This window comes from Triturus cristatus, chromosome 1_1, assembly GCF_964204655.1.
Source record: "Triturus cristatus chromosome 1_1, aTriCri1.1, whole genome shotgun sequence".
NCBI classification, from domain to species: Eukaryota; Metazoa; Chordata; class Amphibia; order Caudata; family Salamandridae; genus Triturus; species Triturus cristatus.
The window spans coordinates 770,637,464-770,656,909 of NC_140579.1; positions in this window are offsets into that span (position 1 = coordinate 770,637,464).

Sequence of the window (19,446 nt, forward strand, 5' to 3'; positions counted from 1 at the left end):
ACCCAGATTGTTTTCTCCCTCTCCAGCTGCGAAAGCAACGATATATCGGTTTTGAAAATTGGGTTGTCCCGTATAGCTGGGTGGATGCAAAGGCATCTCCTTAAGCTAAACGGTGACAAAACCGAAATTCTTATTTTCGGGAAAAAGAAAGATCTATGGGGCCCTCAACATTGGCCTTGCGAGATGGGACCTCTCCCTCAACCTTCTTCAGTGGCCCGTAATCTTGGCTTCCTCGTAGACGATAAACTCTCCATGCGACAGCAGGCCACTCAGGTGGCCACCATCTGTTTTACTACTCTACGATGGCTCCAGAAAATTCTATGGATGCTGCCTCCATCTACTAGGAGAACCGTTGTTCAGGCGTTGGTAACTTCTCGCCTGGACTACGGAAATGTCCTCTACCTTGGTGCTGATGCGGCCACTGTTAATAAACTCCAGGTTGTTCAGAACTCTGCTGCCCGTCTTCTCTGTAACATCCCGAGAAGACAATCAGCTATGCAGGCTCTTCGCGATTTACATTGGCTTAGGATCCCTAGCCGCATTAACTTTAAAGCCTTATGCTATCTTTTTAAAATCAAGCAGGGCTCGGCTCCAATGTATCTGCATAACCTCGTTCAACCTTATATACCTAATCGAACACTCAGATCGTCTGCTAACTGTGACTTTGTCATTCCTCGATTTAAACTGGTTAAAATGGGAGGGCGGGCCTTCACCCACCGCGCCCCCAAATACTGGAATGCGCTACCTTCCTCCTTGAAAACTGAGACTAATTTTCTTGCCTTCAGGAAACGTCTTAAAACATTCTTATTCTGCTGATTTGCATGGGTATCTAATTGTCTCAGGGTGCTGCTAACAATGGTCCGTTTTTCTTCTTTAGTCTATCCCTCTGCGCCGGGAAACCCACTGTGGGTAGCTGTTGCGCGTTACAAGTTTAAATAAATAAATAAATAAATAAATCTATCAGAGGATCTAATGGTTTGTAAGTGGTTATTGAGTTTCTATGGGCCAAACTCTATTATTTTGTGAAATGTTATGGTGGGTAAATTTAGGTTATTGTTTACATATAATTTACACCGCTTCCGCTGTATCAGGAGCTAAATAGAGTCCTCAGCCCAAGAGCTGCAATAATGCTACGAGCTAAAGAGAGTCCCCGGGACAGAAGCTACAGAGGGCGTTAATGGTTGTTATCATAGTTCAAGAGCTGACAGGAAGCCATTAATTGTAGGGTGTTGTATACATGTGCAATGGATGAAAGAAATATAATACCTTCACACGCTGAAGCAATTCCCTCAGCCAAGAAGATCTAAACAGTCATGGGGCAGTGGAAAAGTTAGTCAGAGTACCTGAGTAATCAAGCATGAAAGCCAGAGTTCAGTTTCCTTGAACAAAGTGAGAATTTTCTGACATCACCCAATGAGTATTCCGAGTCTTCAGAGTTGCGGAGTTTCAAGGGGAATACCCCACATGTTTAAGGGCGGCGAAGGAAGACAGGAGCAGTGGAAGACTCTGCCTTAGTGATCCCGTTTGAAAGTGCTAGCTGACAGAGTCTTCACTGTGCACACCTACAGAATACCACTGATCATCAAACATGCCCAAGCTACAAGAACACTATATACCGTATGTACTTCAAGGTTTTAGAATTATGTTTGTTTCCAGTCCTGGCGCTCCACTGCAACAGTATTTTTTAAGACTTTCAACTTCAATAGTTTCCTATTAATGACCTCCTGGCCCTCTCCAGTGTCTCCAACATCATCTCCTTCGGCCTACTCTGCTGCTTTTCTCTGTTACATGCCAGTTTCTGTTCTTCTTCATGTATTTCCTAGATTCAAATCAGTGTTTTGCTGTATCTTCTTGATTACCAAGGCTTCTTGCTGTCCCTAAATTACTATCTTCTTGGAATTGACCTGTAAATCATCTCAAGTCGTCCTGAATCCTGCATACTGCTACCTTTTGGACACTTGACTGTGCTTGCCCGCTATTTTCACCTGGGGCAGTGTGAGTGTCTGAGGTACAGATTAGGTCCAAGTCTGCCACTCGTATCAACCGGGGCTGACAGTTGTACAGCTTAAGCTCATAAACTCAATCCGCAGCTGCCTCCCGGAGCCGCAGTGTTATTTTACATTTACAAGGAAGAGGCTTGGGGGTTGCGGACCATAGAGGGGCTTCTCTTGAATTCATAAGGCTTGGGTGAAGTGCGCCTGCGCTGACAACAGATACACAATGGCCCGGACCTGACCCCAGATGAACATGTACCTTTCAAGGACAGCCTGGGACGTCGGCAATATATTCCGAACAAAGACTGTTGTGTGAACTGGAACTGACAAGGGTCATAACCCAAGAGACACTTTCGTGAGAACTTAAAAAGGATGATCCCTGATTGTCCAATCAGCGAACTCGGATGCCCAAACTTTGATACATTTGATATTGATTTTACTATAAATTATGGTAGAATAGAGAGGTTGGTGCGATGTAGGAAGTCGGAAGTCTGTAACGGTTCCGTAGTAGAGCAGAGGTAAGCGCTGCTCTCGGGAAAGACGGAATTGTTGTTGCCCTGTAGGTACACAGGGGAAACGTGTGACAATTGAAGTTGCACGACGCATTGTCTGGGTTCGATCCGGTAGCATCGTCGTGTGTTGCCATTAGAGACATTTTACAGTGTGAGAGAAGTGTGTATGATAGCGAAGGTTACCTGTGAAATTCTCGTCTTAGGTACCAGGGATCCAACTGGCATTCCGATAACGCTTATCACTGGAAAGGTAATAGGTACTCTCTGAGCTTGTTAGAAGGACAAAGGAGAGGTAAGCGCTGCTTTGTTAACGTATGACATAATTCTGTAGCAGGACAGACTGTTCGCTGTTCTCGGGAAAGATAGGATTCTGTGTGAATGTACTACATTTTTCTAGTGTGAACGAGTGTGACCTCAAAGGCATTTGGGTTGATTGCGAAACTCTAGGTTTATTTCTCAGGAGCATTGGGTTTCCAACTATGTGTCTTAAATGCTAGAGAAACAATTAGCTAATGCTTGTTAGAAGGGTGAAGTAGAGGGATGTGCTACTTTATCAACGGAAGTAATTATTCCGTAGTAGGGCAGAGGTAAGCGCTGCTCTCGGGAAAGACGGAATTCTCGTGAGAAAGGTCTTTTTGCTGTTCTTTGGTTAGCGAAGCGGACAATAGTTTCTATGTTGTTACTAACAGAAGTGTAGAAATTGAAACAAGAACTTATTGAGCAGATTTGTAAAGGAGGGGTAGACAGAAGCAGGAGCAGGAGCAGGAGCTGCCGCAGCAGTTGCTGACGTCAGAACAACCGCGCTGGAATTGGACAGTCGGTCAGAACTGTGAAACGCCCCGGATTGGTACGTTAGTGTACGCCGCGCTAGGATTGGAGGAAACAGGGTGACGTAGACGCTCCTTATTGGTGCGTTAGTGTGAGTTGCGCTGGGATTTGAGGACTGTGACAGTGACGTGGACGCTCTGAATTGGTGCGTTAGTGTGAAGTCACGCTGTGATTGGATAGATTAGCGGTACAGTTGTAAAGAGGGACTAGCGTTGTGCGAAAGACAAGAAAATGTATTACGACCCACCAGAGAAAGAAAAGAAAAACTGGTTAGGGAGAATCAAGAAGTGGTTTAAGAAGGACAAACCAGTTAAAACTAGGGAAGGACAGTTACTTCCTCCACCGAAAACCCCCGCATTCTTTATGATTGCGAAATATGGGTATCATACTTGTATTTGGTTGGATAACTGGGTGAGATATACAAAGGACGATGGAGTATTAGCTTTTCCAGAGCATGGTTCATTTAATTTGGCTGTTTTGAGAAATTTGAGGGAAAAGATGATGAATTTGGAACCAAGACCTAGACCGACACAGTTTGAGGCTTTGACGGAATGGGAAGACGAAATGCATGAACGAGAAAGACAAAGAAGTGGTAGAGGATATAGGTACTGGTTTGGAAGACCATATGGACATGAAACGCATAGTGATCGAATGAAAAGATGGCGAGATGCGAGTATGACTGAGGGTGTGTTCCCTGTAAGAACTGTAGGAGAGAATGAAGGACGAAAGTGTATAGAAAAGAGGCATAATGTGGAGTCGAGAGGGTATGGAGCGAATGAGTCTGAGTATGATGTTCATGATGATATGTTCTATAAAAATCCACCACCGTATCGACCAGAACCAGAAATGTTAACTCCAAGTGCCCCAATGAGAGAAACGATGCAAATTATAAAATCGGAACCAGAATCACAGAATTTGAGTAAAAACAGTGTTACCAGGGAAGTAGAAGAGAGATCGGAAGGAAGAACAGATGGAGAAAATTCTGCAGAATTAGCGAAAACAACACTGGAATTAACTGAGAAAATAAGAGAATTGACTAAGAATCTTGAAGCGGTAACTGTTCCAGTAACGATAGGTCCAGTAATGCCTATTTTTGACAAACAGAAGGACAGTGAGCATTGTTTGACAGTCCCTTATAGAAGTAATAAACCAGTAGAACAACCAGGAGTGAGTCAGAATGAGAATCCATGGAGGCAGACTATGAGTGTAATGGAACCGAATTTTACAAACAATCAATTTGTAGATCAGAATTGTGCAGAGAGACGTATGACAATGATAGAGACAGTGTCAGAAACACAAAAAGATTTTGGACAAGGAAGTATAGAAAAACCAGTAGGACCATCAACAGACGAGTTAAGTGAATGGTTGAGAAGCTTGCAGAGGAAAGACAAGGAATCCCAATCAATTGATGTGGCCAAGTTACGAATGGTATTGGAAGAATTAATAGTAGGGACTATCCCAACAGAAAAATTGAAAACCTATCAGGATGAAGAATTATTGTTTTTGTGCAAGAGTGTGACCTGGAGAGCGAAAAATTTGCATGAAAGGTTAGAAGAAGTAGCAAATGAAATGGGTATTGATATTGAAAAGGTAAAAGCCTTACAGAAACCATATTGAGTAGAATTCACTGAAAAGGACTTCGAGAATATGAACACCTCAGGATGAATAGGTCAAATTAAGGACATAATCATTTTGCTGAGAAAATGGGGAGACGTGGATAAATGGAGAAGCAAGTGGTATAGAAAACGAGATGATGCCTCAGATAAGACATTTTCAGCCTTTCCTGTAAGAGAAAAGGAGAAGGTAGTGACAGAGTGCCCTATGAGAGAGATTCCAGGAGGAGGATATGTACATGTCCCATGGATGAGACAGGATATTTTGTCTTTTACGAATGATTTCCCTCGACTACGCGAAAAGCCCGTCGAGTGGTACAGGCAGGTAGACAGATTTGTGAAATTGTCTAAAGTACTATGGATTGATTTGAATAGCCTATTTGACATAATTGTACCAGCAGATCTATGGTCAGAGTGCAAGCTAATGATAAATTGGCCAAACAAGGAATATCCTAGGGATCCTAAAACAGGAGCACCAGACCCCGAGGGAATGAAGAAATATGAGCAGGTTATGGTATTTCTGAAAAATAAAGTGCCCCTAAAGAGAAAGACTGGGTAAAAATTGATCGAACACACCAGGAAAGTAAAGAGTCAGTGCATGCATATTGCGAGAGGCTAATACAAGCTTTTAAGCAGTTTAGCGGAGATGAGAATCTGAGTGAAAAGGATTTGAGCCATTTTGTATACAGATTTGTATATGGTTTACGTCCAGAAATCAGTGAGATGATTAAACAGAATACGGTAGATTGGCAAAACAAGAAAAACAAGAAAATAGATGAAGTATTGAGACATGCTAAATACTTCAGTGATAAAATTGAAGCAAAACAGCGGAAGTTAAAGGAGAAGGCAATGTGGGCACAGGTAAAGGTAGCGGAGAGACAGGAAGCACAATTGGTGGAACAAGCAGGGACCAAGCCAAAATTTCATAATGGGAAGTACAAAGGGAACATTGAAGAAGCTAAAAAGAAATTTCCTTGTCATAATTGCGGCAGGATAGGGCATTGGAAATCCGAGTGTAAGTTTCCCCCGAGTACTAACAATGAAAATCCATCATTGAACCCACAGGTGCAGCATGAGGTGAGTGGTCAACTTCAGCAACAGCAGCAAGTTGTCCCCCCCCCAGAATCAGGTGCCAAAACCGCCTTTTCCACAGAGCAGAAACACACAGAAGTATAGTAGTGAATCGGGATTCTACAATGAAGAACAGGTAAATAAGCTGCCACGCGCTAGCGCTGTCTCGCAGTATTGGCTGCAACGCGATGAGAGTGACGCAGAAGAGAGCTATAGACGGTGCCGAAGGGAGGAAGAAGAGTGCATACTTGGCGCAACTCTAGAAGTTGACCAGACAGGACCTTTTGTAGATGGGAGGGTTAATGATGAAAATATTACTTTCCTAGTGGATACTGGTGCTACTCGATCAACTGTTAGATCAGCTGGTGTTAAGAATCTTCCTCTCTCGGATGAAACGATCCAAGTAGTTGGTGTGTCCAACAGACAAATTAAGACATATCTTACAGAACCAGTGAAAGTTAGCATAGGGAAATGTTCAGAAATGCACCGTTTTGTGGTGTGTGACTCCAGTCCTGTGAATTTATTAGGTAGGGACCTGTTGTGCAAAATGAATTGCACTATATTTTGTACTCCGGATGGAATAGCTTTTGAAACACCAGATGATGATGCTTTGTACAAGACGACCCTAGCTAACAGAGAAAGTGAAGTTACTGAAACATATGCTGTATTCAACCCAGACTAATTACCTAAAGAACTGAGAAAATCTGTAAAAGCAGAAGTTTGGGATTTCACTGGAGAAGATGTAGGACTAATGAGAAATGTAGATTCAGTCAAAATAACTGTAAAAGAAGGAGTAACATATCCAAATGTTCCACAGTACAGACTGACACCTGAAATAATTGAAAGTGTAACTCCTGTGATAGAGAAAATGATCAGGAATTTTGAGAGAAATAATGAGTAGTCCATGTAATTCACCGATAATGGGACTGAAAAAGCCTAATGGGAAATTTAGGATAGTGCAAGATTTGAGAAAGGTAAATAAAATTGTGGTATCATTTGTCCCATTGTACCAAATCCATCAGTGATTTTATATCAGATTTCCCATGATGCAGAATGGTACACGGTGATTGATCTGTGTCATGCTTTCTTTTCCATCCCATTGCATCATGACAGTCAGCAAATTTTAGCATTTTGTTTTGGTGAGCGTATTTTGGCATGGTGCTGAATCCCACAGGGGTATACAGAAAGCCCCTCAATATTCAATCAGTTATTAAAGAAGTCTTTGGAGAGTCTAGAAATGCCAGAAAGCTCTGTATTGGTCCAATATATTGACGACCTTTTGGTAGCGTCAAAAACACGGGAAGCATGTGAGGTAGATACAATGGCCTTGCTGAATCATTTGGCAGATGGAGGACTTGAAGTGTCACCAGCGAAACTACAGTTTTGTAAGAAGGAAGTGCAGTATTTGGGACATAACATTGAGAAAGGACTAAGGAAAATAACCATAGACAGAATCAGAATAATAAAAGGAATGAGAGCTCCCATGACTCAAAGAGAGGTGAGAATGTTTTTGGGAATGGTTGGGTACTGTCGTCAGTGGATAGGTAACTTTTCCTTGATCGCAAAGCCTTTGGTGCGATTAACGAGAAGTGATGTGAAAGATCCCCTTGTATTAAACAAAGAAGAATTGGCAGCATTTAGACAATTGAGAGATGATTTGTGTGAAGCACCTGCATTAGGTATGCCTGACTATGAAAAATTATTTGAGTTGTATTGCAGTGAGAGAAATGGATGTGCACTTTCTGTGTTGACCCAGAAACATGGAAAAATGAGAAGACCAATTGCATATTTTTCATCAATGCTAGATCCAGTAGCTGTAGGTTTACCTGGATGTTTGAAAGCGGTGGCTGCAACATGTCGAAGTTTGGAGCAGAGTGAAGGAATTGTGATGGGATATCCATTGAAAGTGTTTGTACCCCATGATGTAGCAATTCTGTTGACAAGGAGTCGTACTCAGTATATGACACATAGTCGGCTGACTAAATATGAAAAGGTTATATTGGGTGCCACTAATGTGAGTCTTGCAAGATGTGTGAATGTGAATCCTCCAACTTTGTTGCCTGATGCTGAGATTGTGGAAGTAAGAGATGAAGTGGATCATGATTGTCTGGATGTACTTGATTTTTGTACAAAACCACGACCAGACATAAAAGATGTACCTTTGCCAGAAAGTGATTTTGTGATGTTCGTTGATGGGTCATGTTTGAGAACAGATGAAGGAGTGCTGAGTGCAGCGTATGCAGTATGCACAGTCGCAGCAATAATAGAAGCATCATATCTGAAAGGAGTGAAATCAGCCCAAGTAGCAGAACTTGTGGCTTTGACTAGAGCAACTAATAAAAATATCTCGCAAAGAGTAGGGGTCTAAGGGATGTAGTTTAAAGACTCGAACAGTTTATAATCCCCAAGTCAACACATGTATACAAAAAGAAACTGTGAGTCAAAAAAGGGGGTTGAATGACCGTAACAAAACCACTAAGTAAGTACTGATCCCGATTTATTTGCTGTCTATGAAGTGCCAAATATATCAATAGGTATGTGTATGTATGTATGAAAAAGATTCCCATCACCCACAACAAGTGGCTCGCTTCATCATTTGGGAACCTGGGAACTTCACCAGAGAACCGTGTTCTACCAGATGGACGTAGATATCGGTTCAATAATGTGTCCCAAATGTATCTGTTGATGTATTGATTAGATCGAAGGAACCATCGGGTAACTGATAGGGGTTGATGTATGCAGTGCTGGTGATAAAGAGATGTGCTAGTTAAAATTGGTTAACCAGGCACAAAAGTGTTTTTAATGAAGTGCTACCTGGATACCAAAATAAAACAAGACAGTGCTGTAACAGTTTGAAAGGATAACTGTGTTGGAAAAGACTGGTCAACATGTTTCAGCTCTTGGATACACTGTATCCTAGCTTTCGTCAGGACCAGAACGCTACTGCAAATATTAATGTTGTGACTAAGATACAAAGAATTTTTGAACATACAACCTGGACCTTGTTTTCGGTACAGGGGAATACCTATAAAAGAAACAGCAGTAATCACTTTAAACAGACTAACAAAGTGGTTAAATGTTGAAAATCGGTCAATAACTGCAAATTATTCAATAAATAGTTTGTGCAAGAGTACCGTTGAGTGTACAGGGACAACCATATAGCCATCATTACAAATAGGAAAAAATAATTAAGTTGTCACTCACCCGAATAAATCTGGGTATGTGCCTCACCCCGCCTGGCAACTGCTCAGGTTAGGAGGCACCGCTCTGGGGAATAATATGAGTATAGAACATAACGTTATAGGGCTGAAATTATTGAAATGTTCAAACATCATATGGCGCTGAATTTAACAACTGGGCGGTTGAAACACACGGAAGTCCGGTTATCAAAAACCATGCCAAACGGCATTGTAAGTTTGTGATTATAAACGTTAAATGACTAGAGCATGCAAGATTGGGAAGAGTGTGAGAGTGACTGTGATAACTGATAGCCAGTATGGCTTTGGAGTCGTCCACGACTTCGGCCAACTATGGCTACAAAGAGGTTTCCTGATCTCGAGTGGAACTCCCATTAAGAATGCAGAAGTGGTTGGAAAGTTGCTTGAGGCGATACAGCTGCCTAAACAATTGGCTGTTGTAAAATGTGCTGCACATAGTCAAGGTGGTGATTATATTGCCACCGGGAATAGGTATGCTAACGACATGGCGCAGTATTGTGCACGAAATCAGAATTCGGTCAATCGGGCTAAGGAAAGAGAAATGTCTTCTTGCTAATTGATGTTCACTAACATTGTGGGAACTTGGGAAGAGGTAAGACAATTGCAGGATGAGGCAGGAGATGAGGAAATGAGACAGTGGGTAAAAGCAGGATGTGCCCCAAGGGAAAAGGATCATGTGTGGGTCTATCGAGATGGAAGACCAGTTATGCCTGATAACATGATGTCTACCATGGCACGGATGTATCATGGCCAGGGACACATTGGGAGAGATGTCATGATCAGGTCATTTAAGCAGACCTGGTACAATGCAAAATTCAGACTTGTAGCAGAAAGTCTTTGTGAGAAGTTGGCCTGGTATATGATGTTCACTAGTTAAAGTGACCACCTTGTACCATGCCAAGCAACCCTTATGGTGTGGTTGTAAGTCAACCTTTTCGGACCAGCTGCCCTAGTGGTAGCGTAGGCTAAGCAGTCTTTGAGGCTAAACTCGTGAAACGTGTTAAGCAAGCTGTTTTACCAAATGCAACCCCCTTTTATACCAATGAAAGGACACCACACAGATATATATTCAAAATATATATGTATTTGTTTCTCAAAGTAACCCCTAGTCTCTTTATGAGCACAGGAGCACAAATCGTCAAACAAGATTACAGTAGAATACACAGAAGTTGCACTTTATATGGATAGGCCCCGGTGGCCGCTCAAACCATATACTAAAATAGTGGTATAAGTACCACAAACAGAAAAGGGAAAAGGCCTAGGGCCTCTAGAATCGCTGGGCCTACAAGGAGCTAACTTCAGTTAGTGACCAGGAGGTCCACGGGTTGCGTGTGCAGAGCAAATAGTCACACGCGTGCTCCCATAGGTTTTCAATGGGTGCGTAAAAGTTACAAAGTTACTGCAAAAAGGATCTTCCGGGTGGACTATGAACTCAAGATTGGAAACACAGACACTAGAGATGATACTCTACACTTGGGCACCGGAGTGCCAGCTTTACCTCACCCACAGGAAGCAGGTGCATAGGCCTCGAAGTGCGTCAGGTTTCTTCTATCTGTTCAATGGAGCCTGTGGACAAAGATGTTGCAGGCGGTCGGTCCGGAAGGGATGCGGTGGATCCAAGAGTGGATCGGAGTTGTAGAGGACCTGTAAGCAGAGGGGACAGTGTTCACAGTCACTAGCCAGTGACCAGCGTGGCACCAGGTGGGTACCAGGCGATGTCGGGTGCAAACAGGAAGAAAGGTATAGCTTGTCTCTGCAGCCACGTGGTCCCTGAAGGTCGACGACGTCCGGGAGTCGGTTCACGAGCTGTCCCACGCAGGCTCTCACTGTCGGCGGTGTCGGCGACTTGGTCAAATCAAACAAGCCTTGGCAAAAGCAATTGTTGTGGAAAACAAAATAAGCTGATGGTTCTGACCAGCAAGGTCAGAGGGACTGCTCCTTTGGAGGGGAGCAAGGGCCAGTCTGGAGCAACCAGACCAGTGGTGTATTTCTTGAAGTTCGTCGCCAAGATGGCCAGCGGGCCAGCAACCGGTTAGGCGCGTCAAGTGGCAAAATGCAGAAGGGCCCCACGCAGATCGTGGAGATGCTGGAGGGCTCACCTTTGGTGCAGATGCTGCTCGGGTGTTGGGCTTCTCAGATCCCAAAGCACAACTTGGAGGGAGCCTCGGTTGTTGCACTTGCAGCTTGTCGTGGTCGTTTCAATGTGGCTGGCTCCACGTGTCTCGTTGCATCCACGTCTCTCCTCTTTTCAGGGACTGTGGATCGGGCGGTGAGAGGTCTGGAGGTCCAGGTCTTGTCAGTCTCTGGGCTCGGGCTCCGGCGGGAGGGGGCGGCAAAGCAGACGTTGATTCGTTGGATGGTGCTTGCGTTAGCAAGGTGGTAACTCCCTGACCACAGGGGAGATTTCCTTCAGTCTTCTGTGCAGCAGAATGTCGAAGTTCCCGTCTTCTTCTTAGTTTCAAGGTGATTCCAGGATGTCTGAAGTCTTAGGACACAGCTCCTACCTTTAAGCGGATTCTAGGGGCCGGACTACCTGCTAGGTCCCTCCCTAAGGGTGGGACCAGGAAGGGGGGTGGTTACACCCCCAATCCTTTGTCCAGCTCGCCCCAGGCCCGGGACTGGTGTGCCCCAGGACCGGATTGAACTGGCATATGCACCGAGGCTCCTTGTGAGCCACAGGCATGTCTGGTTTCTTTCAAGCCCTACCTGACCAATACACAAAATCCTGTCTGGGGTGGTGCACGCACCTCCCCTGGCAGGAAACCCTTTGTCCACACCTCCCAGGCTGGAAGGACTCCCAGCAGCAGGAGGGCAGACTTGTGTCTGTGGTGGCAGCATCCATTTTGTGGAGCTGAGGCTATGTCTGATTTTACCCGGGTTTCAGGTACTGTACATGTCGTGTCCCTCTAGAAGGGTGGAATGCTAACCCCGTCGCCAGAATTGGCGAGGGGTTAGTATTCCAATTCGTATGACACCTTACTCGACATGTTTTGATAAAGCCAAACCAAAGATAGCATTTAACCGCGAGGTTCATAATGCACTTAAGAGTATATGGTATGACGATATCTGGAAACAATAGAAGGAAGTTGTTCCGACCACTGCAGACAGGCTCAGCTCATGCCAGAGCACCATCTCACATGGAACCAAGCACTCTGCCTTCAGGATTGTTAAGGCCTGCCATAGGAGTGACTTATAGGTTAACATGTGTCCCATTTAAGGTTAGGTATAGGTATACTACACCTAAGTAAGAGGTGGTTACACCAACTTACCCCAGCTGAGTGATCAGCCAGTTGTGTCAAATTTGTTAGGCCAAGCCTGGGGTGGCATAATACATGCTTCAGCCCTTGGCAGGCCTTGGGTACACCAATGCCCTGGGTACCTAGTGTACACTGGTACAGGGGCTCACAGGGTGATCCACTTCCAATTGGTTATGCACCTAGGGTGCATAGTGTAAATTTAGTAGAGAGAACAGCAGGCTGGGGGTCGGATTGGCAGGCCCACAGCCTCAATATGTCAAAAACCAGTGAAGCAAAAAGCAAAAATTTGGGGTGTCCATAGGATAGCAGACCCCACTCTCCTACAGTCTTTGTCAGAGATGCTTAATATGTCAGCAGTACAATCCTGGAAGGAAGACAGTAGTGAGTCTGGGAACAATAGGTCGAGAAGGAGGGCCTTTCACCAGAATGCAAGTAGATTTCATTGAGATGCCTCCCTGTAACAGACTGAGGTATGTTTTGGTTGTGGTCTGCCTATTCTCCAGGTGGGTGGAAGCATTCCCAACAAGAAGAAATGATGGGTTGACCGTAGCTAAGCTACTGCTGAGAGAATACATCCCCAGGTTATGGTTCCCAGTGACAATTGAGTCAGACCGAGGAGGACATTTCCATAATGAGATTGTAGGATTAATTTTTGAAGCATTGAATGTACAACAAAAACTACATTGTGCCTACCGACCAGAGGCTTCTGGTGTGGTTGAACAGGTGAATGGTACTATCAAAAATGGAATAGGGAAAATGTGTTTGGCCACAGGTATGAAATGGCCTGATGTCTTGCCTCTAGTACTCATGACAATAAGGTCAATTCCAGACCGAACTACAGGCTTGAGTCCTCATGAAATAATCATGGGACGAGCTATGAGACATGTGTTTATACCAGTCAACAAGCTGATGACAATAACTGATGACATGGTGTTGGAATACTGTAAAGGCCTGGCTGACGCAGTTCATTCTGTGTTTCATCAGGTTGGACCAGATGCCACCACACTTGAAAAGAAGCCAGCCCATGATATGAGCCCAGGTGATTGGGTAAGGATAAAAGTCCACCGAAGAAGAAATTGTTTGGTTCCAAGGTGGGGAAAACCACGACAAGTCATTCTGACCACGACCACAGCTGTGAAGTGTGCTGGACTGAAGAACTGGATCTATGCCAGTCATACATTGAGAATTCCAAATCCGGTGGACAGCACAGGAAAAGAATACTTTGATGAATCAGAATCAAGTACTGAGTCAGATGACGAAGGGTCAAAGACACGAGGAAACTCTGAAAGGGGGGAAACAGAACAAGTTCAGCTTTGGTCCCCAGAAGTAGCTCTCTGAGAAGAAGATTGCAGATTTCTGAATCCAGAGATTCTGGAAACGAGCAAGAAGCGCAGGGTTCTAAAAGAGAACACAGAAAGAAAAGAGGGAAGAGTACTGAAGACACAATAAGAGAAATTCGTGAAAAGGAAGTACCAGATGAGAGACTGAGAGAAATTCCACCTGAAATAACAAATTTAAGTGAACAAGGGACAGGTACAGAGAGAGAGGGACAGATTTCTGCGGAAGACCCCCGAGGAGGTGTAGGGAACTGCAACATCCAGTTAGGTGAAGGGACAAGTAGCCAGCAGAAGGATTGCGTGTCGGAGATCCAAGGAGGGACAGAAGTAGGAAAAACAAAACAAGTGGTGGAAGAAGAAGTCGCTGAAAAGACAAAGCAGGTTGAGACAGAGTCTGAAGAGAGTGAAAATGAAATACCTGAAGGTCGAGTTCTAAGAAAGAGAGCTTGGAGGAATGAAAAGAATGACAAAGGGAGCAAAGTAAAAAGAGTTGCAAGGGATGATGTTTGGCCCAATAAGATAAGGAACCTGAGATATCGACTGACACGAGTGAATTCACCAAGAGCTGAACAGGTGAATGAAGTGACAAGTCAAGAGAAATCAAAAGAAGACGAAATAAATGAAGATAAAAAGAGTAAAAGAACAAGGAAGCCAAACCAGAAGTATAAGTCACCGGAATGGACGTACGTGGCTCTGCCTGAAAAGGGAGAAGAGGCAGTTAGTCAAGGAAATCCAGAGGAGGCTGTACTGAAAGTGGTTGAGGATGAAATAGAATCGGAAATCCTGAGAGTTCTCTTGTCCGACATTGGAGAAGAAGAAACGGAAGTTCAGCAAAATCTGTATTTGGATGAAGAGAGGAGAGTGAAGAATGATGAGATGCCAAACTGAATAAATCAAGAAAACTATTGATGAAGAAACAAGATATTGAATTAAAAGCTAGAGACTGGTAGAACCAAATAGGTTTTAGAACCTTAGGTTAGAAAAACTAGTTGTGAAGTGAAAGAGGCTAAGTCAAAAGACATGGTCCATTTTAACAAAGATGGCTAACATAGAATGTAGTAAAGGTAGATGTACTTCATGAAAAGATGGTGTAAAATGTGTTGTTGTTGTACAGGATTATTAATGCTTTTATGGAGCATCCTTGCTCTTGTTATTTCATTTAAGGTCACTACTGTAGGAGAGTAGGGTCTGCTATCCTATGGTCACCCCAAATTTTTGCTTTTTGCTTCACTGGTTTTTGACATATTGAGGCTGTGGGCCTGCCAATCAGAACCCCAGCCTGCTGTTCTCTCTACTAAATTAAAACTATGCACCCTAGGTGCATAACCAATTGGAAGTGGATCACCCTGTCAGCCCCTGTACCAGTGTACACTAGGTACCCAGGGCATTGGTGTACCCAGGGCCTGCCAGGGGCTGCAGCATGTATTATGCCACCCCAGGCTTGGCCTAACAATCTGACACAACTGGCTGATCACTCAGCTGGGGTAAGTTGGTGTAATCACCTCTTACTTAGGTGTAGTATACCTATACCTAACCTTAAATGGGACACCTGGTAACCTATGAGTCACTCCTATGGCAGGCCTTAACAATCCTGAAGGCAGAGTGCTTGGTTCCATGTGAGATGGTGCTCTGGCATGAGCTGAGCCTGTCTGCAGTGGTCGGAACAACTTCCTTCTACTGTTTCCAGATATCGTCATACCATATACTCTTAAGTGCATTATGAACCTCGCGGTTAAATGCTATCTTTGGTTTGGCTTTATCAAAACATGTCGAGTAAGGTGTCATACGAATTGGAATACTAACCCCTCGCCAATTCTGGCGACGGGGTTAGCATTCCACCCTTCTAGAGGGACACGACATGTACAGTACCTGAAACCCGGGTAAAATCAGACATAGCCTCAGCTCCACAAAATGGATGCTGCCACCACAGACACAAGTCTGCCCTCCTGCTGCTGGGAGTCCTTCCAGCTTGGGAGGTGTGGACAAAGGGTTTCCTGCCAGGGGAGGTGCGTGCACCACCCCAGACAGGATTTTGTGTATTGGTCAGGTAGGGCTTGAAAGAAACCAGACATGCCTGTGGCTCACAAGGAGCCTCGGTGCATATGCCAGTTCAAACCGGTCCTGGGGCACACCAGTCCCGGGCCTGGGGCGAGCTGGACAAAGGATTGGGGGTGTAACCACCCCCCTTCCTGGTCCCACCCTTAGGGAGGGACCTAGCAGGTAGTCCGGCCCCTAGAATCCGCTTAAAGGTAGGAGCTGTGTCCTAAGACTTCAGACATCCTGGAATCAACTTGAAACTAAGAAGAAGACGGGAACTTCGACATTCTGCTGCACAGAAGACTGAAGAAAATCTCCCCTGTGGTCAGGGAGTGACCACCTTGCTAACGCAAGCACCATCCAGCGAATCAACGTCTGCTTTGCCGCCGCCTCCCGCCGGAGCCCGAGCCCAGAGACTGACAAGACCTGGACCTCCAGACCTCTCACCGCCCGATCCACAGTCCCTGAAAAGAGGAGACCCGTGGAGGCACCGAGACACGTGGAGCCAGCCATCTTGGAACGACTACGACAAGCTGACCAGTGCAACAACCGAGGCTCCCTCCAAGTTGTGCTTTGGGTCCTGAGAAGCCCAACCCTCGAGCAGCATCTGCACCAAAGGTGAGCCCTCCAGCATCTCCACGATCTGCGTGGGGCCCTTCTGCATTTTGCCACTCGACGCGCCTAACCGGTTGCTGGCCCGCTGGCTAGTGGCCATCTTGGCGACGAAATCTACGACAAACACCGCTGGTCTGGTTGCTCCAGACTGGCCCTTGCTCCCCTCCAAAGGAGCAATCCCTCTGACCTTGCTGGTCAGAACCAACAGCTGATTTCCGATTCCTCCTACAATTGCTTTTGCCAAGGCTTGTTTGCTTCGATCAAGTCGCCGACACCGCCGACAGCGAGAGCCTGCGTGGGACAGCTCGTGAGCCGACTCCTGGACGTCGTCGACCTTCAGGGACCACGTGGCTGCGGAGACAAGCTACCCCTCATCACCTGTTTGCACCCGACATCGCCTGGTACCCACCTGGTGCCACGCTGGTCACTGGCTAGTGACTGTGAACACTGTCCCCCCTGCTTACAGGTCTTCAACATCTCCGATCCACTCTTGGATCCACTGCATCTCTCCCGGACCGACCGCCTGCAGCATCTTTGTCTTCAAGCTCCACGGAACAGATAGAAGAAACCCGACGCACTTTGAGGCCTATGCACCCGCTTCCTGTGGGTGAGGTAAAGCTGGTACTCCGGTGCCCATGTGTAGTAATACATCTCTAGTGCCTGTGTTCCAAATCTTAAGTTCCTAGTCAACCCGGAAGATCTCCTTTGCAGTAACTTTGTACTTTTTACGCACCCATTGAAACCTATGGGAGCACGCGTGTGACTATTTGCTCTGCACACGCCACCCGTGGACCTCCTGGTCACTAACTGACGTTAGCTCCTTGTAGGCCCAGCGATTCTAGAGGCCCTAGGCCTTTTCCCTTTTCTGTTCGTGGTACTTATACCACTATTTTAGTATATGGTTCGAGTGGCCACCAGGGCCTATCCATATAAAGTGCAACTTCTGTGTATTCTGTGATAATCTTGTTTGACGATTTGTGCTCCTGTGCTCATAAAGAGACTAGGGGTTACTTTGAGAAATAAATACATATATATTTTGAATATATATCTGTGTGGTGTCCTTTCATTGGTATAAAAGGGGGTTACATTTGGTAAAACAGCTGGCTTAACACGCTTCACGAGTTTAGCCTCAAAGACTGCTTAGCCTACGCTACCACTAGGGCAGCTAGTCCAAAAAGGTTGACTTACAACCACACCATAGGGGTTGCTTGGCATGGTACAAGGTGATCACTTTAACTAGTGAGCATCATATACCAGGCCAACTTCTCACATTGGTGAGCAGCGGTTGGATTTGAGCTTGCTGTGTTTTACCATTGTAATCTCTTGGTTACCAATTGAAAGATCACATAGGTACCTGTAGGTACATATAAAACAAGATTAGATATACTTAAGTTCTACTGAACTTAGGTGTTGTAGAGCAAAGGGAGTAGCACACCCTGACTACAACTACTAGATAGGTTTAGTAGGTAAACCCAAGTGTAGGTAGATTGCAACACATCCACCCACACTTAAGAGCAATGGCCGGGGCAGAGGGGTCCACTGTACCCATCTCTGTTGAGAGTGACCCCCAGAGGGCACCATCCAGCTTTGCTACCCTTAATCAGAATGAGCTCAGGCATTTGGCAACTCTTAGAGGCCTTAAACAGCCCAAGAACCCAAACTCTGCTGAGCTCAGAGAGCTCTTACAGAATGATGAGAATCAGAGAGCACTCAAGAAAGCTTCCCAGTTAGCCCCCTTAGGGACAGGAACAGGAGGCCCCCCTTCTAAAGATGCCACTGAAGTACCCCTTCCCAATAGTCACCCCTTAGATGGGATGCCTACCACAGAGGATGAGAGTGAAAAGGATACTGACAGTAGTGAGGATGAAGGGAGAACTAGCCCAGTGCCAAGTATTATACTTGGCCCAGCTAAACCAAGGCTATTGGGGACTGACAGTGGGTTCAACCCACTGGATCTCCCCAGTGGACTTAACACAGGGCTTGGAAGGCAAAGGAATCGCTCACGTGACTCCAATGCTTCCCATGGCTCTAGAGGCTCTCAAGGTCACTCCAGGAAAAGGATGACCACCCCTCAGAGGAGGGAACATGAGGCCAGAATGCAGGAAGCCCAGCTGAGGATCAGGAAGCAGGAGCTAGAAGTAGCCCTGATGGAAGAAAAACTGAACAAGGCTAGGCAACCTAGAGAGAGTGGGTCTATACCCACTGGTGGCAGCATTGTCCCTAAGGACAAAGATAGGGTTTTCGATAATAGAAACCTGTCTAAGGTTGTGCCCCCCTACAAAAGTGGGGATGACATCCACAAGTGGATAACTGCTCTTGAGAGAGCCTGCAAAGTACAGCAGGTTCCTGAAGATCAGTGGGCAGCAATCCTCTGGCTCTCCTTTGAAGGAAGAGGCAGAGACAGACTCCTCACTGTTAGAGAAGAGGATGTCAGAAACTACAGAGTCCTGAAGAGTGTTCTAGTTGATGGGTTAGGCTTAACCACTGAGCAGTACAGGTTAATGTTCAGAGACACCCAAAAGACACAGACTCAGGACTGGTCTGAATACATTGAATGTGCCACTAAGGCTTTGGAGGGTTGGTTGCTGGGAAGTAAGGTATCTGATTTTACAGGATTGTATAATTTGATGATGAGAGAACAGATTTTAAATAACTGTCAAAACCAGCAACTGCATCAACACTTGGTTGACTCTGATCTGACCTCTCCCCAAGAATTGGGAAAGAAGGCAGACAAATGGGTCAGAACCAGGGTTAAGCAAAAGAACCAGAACCAGGGCCAAGGGGGTGATCAGAAGAAAACAGACCAAAAGGGTGGAGATCAGAAATCTAAAGACCAGAAGTCTTCAACAGGGCCCCAAACTACTGCTAAGGAGGGTGGGTCCCAACAACAGTCCAAAAAGAAGAAAGAAGGTCAAAAGAAACCCTGGTGCAATCATTGCAAAAATACAACTCACTGGACTAGTG